The 10258-nt window shown below is 47.0% G+C and overlaps 1 pseudogene; it reads left to right on the top strand.

Annotated features, from left to right (window-relative positions):
• Positions 1-587: 587 nt before the first annotated feature.
• LOC130427568 (uncharacterized) lies at positions 588-3135 on the top strand (annotated as a pseudogene).
• The last annotated feature ends 7123 nt before the right edge of the window (positions 3136-10258 follow it).

Genomic DNA, 10258 nt, shown 5'->3' with positions numbered 1-10258 from the left:
CCCTCCCGCACCGTCTGTCGCACCCCAAAACGACGGAGCAATGCAGCGTCATCGCCTCCACCATCCAGGGATTCGGCGACTTCGTCCGCGTCCTCTTACACCTCGGCCCAACGCTCGATTCCCGAGATGAGGATATGGACCGTCGTAACCCTACGACAGGCTTTAGGAAACGCAGACATCCCATTCTCCAGGAAAGCAACCAAATCGGAGCTGTACAACATTTACACCGCCAGCCAACCCGGAGCTCCAACAACGGCGCCATCTTCAAAACCAAAAGCCACTGCCAAGATCCGCAACACCACGATCTCCCAACACCAGGCAGCGACCACTCCAACCGCACCGAGGAAGAGGCGCCGTTCACAAAGCAAGCATCGACGGCCCCGGCCAGCCTTGGCCACGCCCCGGACCACGCGGACACCAGCAACCAGTTGGGCGCAGGATCACCTGAGTCCAGCACCTCCGACGACCCCACGCTGACTCTCCACCGCCACGGCAGCGCGAGCACGCGCCTGCCAGCGGCAACTTTTCCTACCCTATCAGGCTATCCTCCTTCCCACTTTCCCGCCGGGCTCTGGCCTGCAGCCCCAATGCCATCAGATGCCGCGAGGTTGCCTCCGGCACAGGCGCAGGCCCAAACCTTTTTCACTTTTCCTATTACCACAGGCTCTGGAGCCGCACAAAGCGCGATGCCACATCCACACGCGGTTCCAGCAGCCGCAACCTTCCCACCCACACTATCCAGCTCTCGCACCGCTTTTACCCTCCACTCTGCAACACCCATGACCATACCCCCAAACGCCCCAGCCCTAGAACCTCCCCCAGTAGCCGGTAGCATAAGGGATCAGATCCTCGCAGGAGCTGACATCGACCTCTTCACCCTCCTATCTCCCATCCCTCCAACCCCCACTGATCGCCACATCAATTGCGGCGATTTCTCCGTCACTTTAAAAAACGCCGCACATAACCACTCACGACTATTGTCATTCACCGAGTTCACTATTGCATTCACACGCTACACGGACATAATATGCACCACCTTTCCACACAGGAGACGCGAGCTTAGCGACTATCTCGCAATTGTCGCTGAGCTCGCGCTGTCATACGGAGGAACCCATTTCTACACCTATCACAAGCTTTTTTCCGCAAAACGCGCGATAAGAGTCGCCCAGTGGAACCAATGTCCATATTGGGGAGCCCTCGACAACGAACTCCATAATAGGATATTCATCGGATGCCACAACAACTCCTGCGCCGTCTGCCGATCACTGACCCACTCAACCACAGCATGCCCCCAAATCAACCCCTCCATTCCGCCCTGCCCCGAACCGCAGCAGGAAAAATCAACCAGCTACGTTCCCCGCACAAGCACCCGTTCCGCACCACCAGCCAACTACCGCAACCGGACCAAGAACCAAGTCTGCCTGAATTTCAACCACAGCACCTGCACCAGGCACCGTTGTAATTATTTGCATATTTGCGATTTTTGTGGCGGCGCCCACGCCCGCTTTATATGCCCTGTGAAAAAATCTGCAAATAAAAATTACAGAAACTACCTCTCGACTCCTGTGAACGTTCATTACCTTTCTCTAGAATTGTCACAACACCCCGACGCTAATTTCTCAGAGTTTCTACTGTCAGGGCTTAAACACGGCTTCAACCCCGGTGTCGAAAGCCTCCCATCCGAGAGCACCATCTGCGGTAACCTCCAGTCCGCCCTCGCCGAACCAGAAATAGTCGACAATTTAATCAAAAGCGAAACCGACGCAAATTTCCACAAACCCCCCTTCAGCGTTTTCCGCATCAGCCCCATAGGCATAGCAACCAGAAAATTTTCCCGTAAAAAACGTCTAATTATCGACCTCTCATCACCACATAATTCCACAATCCCAAGCATCAACAGCATCATACCACTCGAAGAATTCTCCCTCCACTACCACGACATCGAACAAGCAATAACCCTGATCAAAAAAGCAGGGCGCAGCGCATGGCTAGCCAAAGTCGACATCACCTCCGCTTTCAAAATAATGCAGATTCAACCAGATTTCTGGCACCTATTTGGAATTCGTTGGAACCAAAAGTTCTATTTTTCCGTCCGCCTGACCTTCGGATGCCGAAGCAGCCCAAAAATTTTCGACATGTTGTCAGAAGCAATCTGTTGGATTCTGTCCAACAACTACGCAATTCCATACATCATTCACCTACTAGACGATTTTCTAATAATCTCCCCTCACAACTCCATCCCAGCCGCACACCTCTTAATGGTCCAAAAGCTTTTTGCTAAACTCGGGATCGCACAAGAAAAAACCGCAGGTCCAAGCACATCCATAGAGTTTCTAGGAATCAATTAAGATTCGGCAAAATTTCAAGCTTCCCTACCTAAAGAGAAAATCGACAGGATCATTCTGGTCGCCACCTCTCTCATAGATAACCCCAACTGCTCCAAACGCGAACTGCTTTCCATCCTCGGCCACCTTAACTTCGCCGTACGCATCATCCCGCAAGGTCGCCCTTTCATCTCCCACCACCTCTAACTCGCGTCTTCCGTTCCCGCACTCGAGGACCAGTTATCCCTCACCAACGCATGCCGCAACGAACTGAGTCTGTGGATAACTTTCCTGAAACAATGGAACGGTCTCTCCTTTTTCTACAACGACATGATTTTAAACCCAGAAGACATCCAATTGTTTACCGACGCAGCCCCATCCGTCGGTTTCGGAGGGTATTACCAAGGTCGCTGGTTCGCATCCACATGGCCTCCCCAACTACAAAATCTCCCCCAGTCTTCCTCGTCCTCGGCGTTGTTCGAGCTCTACCCATTAGTCATCTCAGCCTTTTTGTGGGGGAAAGAATGGTCAACCAGCAGTATTTCAGTTTACTGCGACAACGAAGCAGCCGTGCATTGCATCAACAAAGGCCGTTCACACTCCCCCCACACTAACGCCTTTGATAAGAAGACTAACTTGGATATCAGCTTGCGACCAATTCATAATAACCGCAAAACACATCCCCGGGTCAAAAAACCAAATAGCAGATTCACTCTCCCGCTTCGCTTTCAAGAAATTCAGGCAGCTGGCACCGGAAGCGGACCTACACCCCACCCCAGTACCTCCCTATTCGGAACTCATATTCCCTTAGACCACCCGCCGAAGCCCATTCCCAACGCCTCCCTCAACAACATCACCTTCTAAGCCAGGAACCTCCAACCATACAAAAAACCCCAAAACCCACCGCCAGCTAGAAACACACAATCCTAATAAAGAGCACAACCAACCCTCACCAACCAAACTGTAAATCCCTGTCTGCCGCCAACCGCCCACACACACCAGCAACCCACAGCCACAGAGTCAAACCAGCAGAGGTCTTCTTTCTTATTTTCCACACTGCCGCAGCAGTGCCACCCCAGCAGGGGTCCTCACCTACATCTCACACTGCAGCAGCAGTGCCACCCCAGCAGGGGTCCTTACCTATATTTCACACTGCAGCAGCAGTGCTTCCCCAGCAGGGGGGCTTTCACCTGCATTTCCCACCGCAGCAGCAGTGACGCCCCAGCAGGGGCTTTTATCTATATTTCACACTGCAGCAGCAGTGCCACCCCAGGAGGGGTCTTTATCTGTATTTCCCACTGCAGCAGCAGTGCCACCCCAGCAGGGGCCTTTATCTATATTTCACACTGCAGCAGCAGTGCTTCCCCAGCAGGGGCCTCCACCTGTATTTCCCACTGCACCTGCAGTGACGCCCCAGCAGGGGCTTTTATTTCAACTGCAGCAGCAGTATCGCCTCAGCAGGGGCCTCTATCTCACACTGCCGCAGCAGTACAACCCCAGCAGGGGTCTTTATCTATTTCACACTGTAGCAGCAGTGCTTCCCCAGCAGGGGCCTTCACCTGTAATTCCCACTGCACCAGCAGTGACGCCCCAGCAGGGGCTTTTATTTCACACTGCAGCAGCAGTACCGCCTCAGCAGGGGCCTCTATCTCACACTGCCGCAGCAGTACAACCCCAGCAGGGGTCTTTTATCTATATTTCACACTGCAGCAGCAGTGCTTCCCCAGCAGGGGCCTTCACCTGTATTTCCCACTGCACCAGCAGTGACGCCCCAGCAGGGGTCTTTATCTATCTCACACTGCCGCAGCAGTACAACCCCAGCAGGGATCTTTATCTATCTCACACTGCCGCAGCAGTACAACCCCAGCAGGGGTCTTTATCCATCTCACACTGCCGCAGCAGTACAACCCCAGCAGGGGTCTTTATCCACACTACCGCAGCAGTACCACCCCAGCAGGGGTCTCTATCTATATTTCACACTGCAGCAGCAGTGCTTCCCCAGTAGGGGCCTTCATCTGTATTTCCCACTGCACCAGCATCGACGCCCCAGCAGGGGTTCTACCTTTATTCCACACTGCAACAGCAGCGCAACCCCAGCAGGGGTCTCTCATCTACATTTTCACACCCCAGCAGCAACGCCACCCCAGCAGGGGCCTTTATCCGTTGTTTACACTACCGCAGCAGTGCTACCCCAGCCGGGGCCCCCTTTTATCTATATCTAAATCCGCCGCAGCAACCCCGCCCCGGCAGTAGCTTTCTTCCGCCTCAGACGTAGCACCGTCCCAGTAGGGGTTCCCATACACGTCGTTTAAACCGCAGCAGCAGCACCTTCCGCACAGGGGCCTCATCCACATTTCCAATGACCACACCAGTATCCGTACCGCACAGAAGCCCACAGAAATAAACCCCGCAGAGGCTCCAGCCGGGACCCTACTCAAAACGAAGGCCAGCAACTCACAGCTGTAAACCTTGCTAATTTTTGGGGGGGGCAATAACGCCCAGCTTTGGCTGCTGTCCTGCATTAGTCGCATTTTTGGGGGAAAGCGCTCGGGGCACGGGCAAACAGAGACCAGAGCCCTCGCCCCGAACAAAGGGGGAGCGCTCCGGGGTCGGGAGAGAATGCCGACCCCGGAGCCCTCTCCCCGGACAGCACGCCAAATACGCATACTAAATTCTCAGCGTATCCACGCTGCCCCCCCTTTAATTATTTGCTAAGGTGAACTCCTGAAATTATGTTTTATTAACAAAGTTCGGGAGGAGCACGTGCAAATAATTAAGCAGCTGCACGGCATCAGAAATCACGCAGCTGCCCGGCATTAGCAATCACATCACTTATCCTTCCAAACCAGAACGAGCTCTATAAATCGTGAAACCGCCTTACCTCCTCCATTCATAGATTTTGCAGCATCCCACCTCCACCCCGACTCCTCACCATAAAAAACTATTTTCTACCCAAAAGGGGGGGCAAGCGCTCGGGGCACGGGCAAACAGAGACCAGAGCCCTCGCCCCGAACAAAGGGGGAGCTCTCCGGGATCGGGAGAGAATGCCGACCCCGGAGCCCTCTCCCCGGACAGCACGCCAAATACGCATACTAAATTCTCAGCGTATCCACGCTGCCCCCCCTTTAATTATTTGCTAAGGTGAACTCGTGAACTGTAAAATTGCATTTTTTCATTTTAAGAATATATCTAAACTACATCATATGCTGTCACTGTCCGATGCAGAGAAATTAATTCATGCGTTCATGACATCAAGACTAGATTACTGTAATGCACTTTTAGGTGGTTGCCCTGCAGGCCTATGACAAAAACTGCAACTGGTTCAAAACGCGGCAGCTCGAGTTCTTACACTTACAAAAAAGTATGAGCATATTATCCCGGTTCTGTCAACCTTGCACTGGTTACCTATAAAGCATCGCATTAACTTTAAGATCTTGCTTATTAACAAAGTTCGGGAGGAGCACGTGCAAATAATTAAGCAGCTGCACGGCATCAGAAATCACGCAGCTGCCCGGCATTAGCAATCACATCACTTATCCTTCCAAACCAGAACGAGCTCTATAAATCGTGAAACCGCCTAACCTCCTCCATTCATAGATTTTGCAGCATCCCACCTCCACCCCGACTCCTCACCATAAAAAACTATTTTCTACCCAAAAGGGGGGCAAGCGCTCGGGGCACGGGCAAACAGAGACCAGAGCCCTCGCCCCGAACAAAGGGGGAGCGCTCCGGGGTCGGGAGAGAATGCCGACCCCGGAGCCCTCTCCCCGGACAGCACGCCAAATACGCATACTAAATTCTCAGCGTATCCACGCTGCCCCCCCTTTAATTATTTGCTAAGGTGAACTCGTGAACTGTAAAATTGCATTTTTTCATTTTAAGAATATATCTAAACTACATCATATGCTGTCACTGTCCGATGCAGAGAAATTAATTCATGCATTCATGACATCAAGACTAGATTACTGTAATGCACTTTTAGGTGGTTGCCCTGCAGGCCTATGACTAAAACTGCAACTGGTTCAAAACGCGGCAGCTCGAGTTCTTACACTTACAAAAAAGTATGAGCATATTATCCCGGTTCTGTCAACCTTGCACTGGTTACCTATAAAGCATCGCATTAACTTTAAGATCTTGCTTATTACCTATAAAGCCCTACATGGTCTAGCGCCGCAGTATTTAAATTAACTTCTATTGTATTACAATCCTCCACGTGCATTACGCTCTCAGGCGTCCTGTCAGTTAGTAATACCTAGAATTTCAAAATCAAGTGCAGGTGGTAGATCCTTTTCTTATCTAGCGCCTAAACTTTGGAATGTTCTTCCCTGCACTGTCCGGGAGGCAGACACACTCTGTCAGTTTAAATCTAGACTAAAGACGCATCTTTTTAATCTTGCATTCACTATACTTCCATAAAATTAATCCTCAGAGGATTTAGGCTACATTATTTAGATCAACCGGAACCAGGAACACATCCAACAACAAAATGATGTACTTGTTGCATCAAAGAGTGCAGAACAGTACTCTACTCTCAGCTAGTATTGTCTTTTTGTTCCAAGGTTACCGCAGGATGCAGTTCATGCCCAGACCTGATGGCAGAGCTGAGAATGGGAAGCGATGACCTGACAAGAGCTGAGATGATAGAGCCGGATAAAGGACGGGCCACTTGACACGATTTTTCTACAACACTTCAAATGTTATTAGATAAATGTTAATGATCATCTTAAATCTATAATTTACCTTATTAGTAAGTTTATTTATTTTTTATTTAGCCTTGTTGTGCAAGCACTGTTGAGCTTGTGCAGAGGCAGCAGCTTTTGCCAGAGGGGAACTGGAATCCCCTGGTTGGGCCTGGGTTCTCCTGAGGTTTTTTTCTCGATTGGAGTTTTGGGTTCCTCGCCACCGTTTGCATATTGTTTTGCAATATTTGCTTGGCCGGGGGGACTGCTTTAGAATTTAGAAGTTAGACATAGTCAATATTGCATATAAGAATTTATAGTCCGTTTAATGTTTGACCTGTGTTTCTCTCTCCTATGTGTGCTTTCACTGTGCGTGTGTGCGAGTGTGTTTGCGTGTGTGCGTCTATGTCAATGTGTGTAAGTATGTATGCATATTGTGTGTGTGGAGCATTTGTATGTCTGTCTTTTGTTGTTTTCACCTTTTTCTTGTTTTTACAGGTATGCCTTTAGTTGTTTTTCTTGTATTCAATGGGTCTCATTGTACAGCTGCTTTGTAACAATGAAAATTGTAAAAAGCGTTATATAAATAAAGTTGAGTTGAGTTTATGAGCACTGTTTATTCATATCACACATTTAATCTAAACGTTTACAATCTCAGTGTACACTACAGTCTCCAGGCTTATGAAATTTCTGACATCAATATTTTTATAATTTATAAAAAAGGAATTGCAACGTGGCCATTTGTGATTTCGTTTACATCATGCCATGAGTCTATATTAGGATTTTTGTTATTTTCCTATGGCATCTGATTGGAGCGATTGGACCACGGAAACCGTATGACATACCATATATGCTGGTGCGTGACATCAGGCTTAACAAGCGGATGAGGTTTTGAAGTTGCATTTGTTCTGGTCTGAATTAGTTTAATATTTAAAACCATTCTCTCACAATGTTCTCCTGTAACTGTAATTGCTGTGTAAATGTATTTAGGATGCATCTGAGTAGCATTAAACAGTCTTTGTAATTACTCTTTAAGGTTTTCAGATGCAGCTTAAATGCCATCTTAGACAAAGGGAAGTACGGAGACAAACATGAGAGGGAATAGATGGAGAGATAGAAAGTGTGGTGTAAACGTAATCGTCTGTCACTCTGTCTTTCAGTGTTCATTAGGATTCTTGTGAAACGCTGGAGATTTAAGTGACTGTTCATATATGCTTGTGTCCACCGTCTCTTCATCTTGACAGATGTTTGACAGTATTGAAGAGAGCAAACAGTACAGACAATTTGTCCCTGTCCCATAGGATGCTTTCCTGATTACTGTCTGATTTAAGTCTGAATAGTCCCATTTTTTCTGATGTGAAAAGACAATGAGTCTGAAACAAACAGATAGGGTGGTGTAGACTGTAGACAATAGAACTGAGTTCTATTTAATAAATTCTTGCAACATACATAGTAATCAGTCATGGCTGCACTATTGTTATTTTTCTATTTTTGTGCAATTCTGTTGCAATTATAGCTCAGAAGATCTTGCTGTGGGCTTTCATTCTCACTTTTATTTGAAAATCCTGAAAATCATTAACATTGCATGATTACAAGACTGTAGAGAACTGCTGAGATGCTGAAAATGGTTTAACTAAAATAACTGCTCATTAACAGATCTCACAGAGCAATTGTTCACTGCTTTCTATCACCTAACCCACACGGTTTATCCAGCGTAATCAGTTGTTGGCTTGTACTTTGACTAGATTTGTGGCATTTTTGATCAACCACATGCTTGATTTAATCCACATATGACAATGAAAGCACAATAAACAAAACAAGCTTTCAGTGCATCAATAAAAAAAACTAAATCCAGCCACAATGGCCTTTCACTTAGCAGCACAAAGACCATCAGTATTCCCCGCCTGTGAACATGCCACTCCTTCTCATGATAATAGCCCTGAGCTTGAGATGTGATGAGAGGGGAGAGCCACCTGGTGTGCCATATTCCAGGTCGGGGTGGCACGCGTCCCTGTGATGTGGAAAACCATCTGCTGAGCTCTCATCGGAAGCGTCTCCAGCCCCATTTACATGCCACTTCATCACGATGGCCGTGTTTGGCAGCCCAGCCCTTCCCACAGTCCCCCCGCTGCACTCACCCATTCAAACACAAATGAGTAGGCCACATTCAACTCCCTCGGGAGTTTGACGCTGGTCGACAGGTTTTCTTACCATTTCATTTCCATATATTGAATGAAGGAGAAAATTGCTCAGTTTCAGATACGAGATGTAATTAGAGGAGTATGGAAAAAAGAGAGAGAGAGGACTACAGAAATACCAGTGAAATGGTGTGTCTGCTTCACATTTGCATGCTGTATAGCAATTTTATGTTCTGAAGTGCAGTTTCAAGACATACTGTATTTGCAGAGCGCTTTCATGAATGCATGAGGTGAATACATGCACAGCGGGGAAGACCGAGGCTAGATGTCATGAAGGCTATGTATCAGTAACTATAAGGTTTAAAGTCCAATTACACATTTTTTTTCTAGCAGTGGTTTGGTCTGTTGGTTTCAAACACCTGCTTCAAAAGTGTGAAGGATGATCATATGTTTTACTTTTTCTTTCAAATTCATAAATGAATTGCAAGGCTCATTTTTTGTCACAATATTGGAGTTTGAAAGTTTTGCATGTTACCTTTCAATTGTGTTCTTCCTTCTTGATTTGTGGTTTATATTGTCTTTGAAAAGTTAAATGTGAATGGTTACATTGTGATAACATTCCTCATATACTGCCACAAAATGCCATTGTGTTTTAAATGACCTTTCTACTTTTCCCAGACAATTATTATATTATTTTGTATAATAATTAAATGATATAATGATATAATAATTAAATTATATAATCATTTATATACATTTTATGAATTCTATTCATGTGCGCATACAGAGATAGTTTTTTTTAAATAGACCTACACTGAGAAATACAACTGTATTCACTAGTATACAGCAGTGTGACATCCAGACTTCACACATTTAACACACACACATGCACAGTACTGATTTTTCTTCATCTAAACTGCTCAGGCTTTTGGAAAATGTACAATAATTTCATTTATACAATCAAGTGGTTCTTAATATGGCAGTACATCAATGAAGTCAGCACATGATTGTAAACATTGCTGTCTAAGCTAAATACAAACCCCTGCTTTTATAGTTGTAGCCCAGTAAGTATTCTTCATTTTATCATTGTATTGTTGGTCTCCTTTAACTACAGAAA

The sequence above is a fragment of the Triplophysa dalaica genome, chromosome 8, assembly GCF_015846415.1.
Source record: "Triplophysa dalaica isolate WHDGS20190420 chromosome 8, ASM1584641v1, whole genome shotgun sequence".
Classification (NCBI taxonomy): Eukaryota; Metazoa; Chordata; class Actinopteri; order Cypriniformes; family Nemacheilidae; genus Triplophysa; species Triplophysa dalaica.
This window is presented reverse-complemented; position numbering and strand designations above follow the sequence as displayed.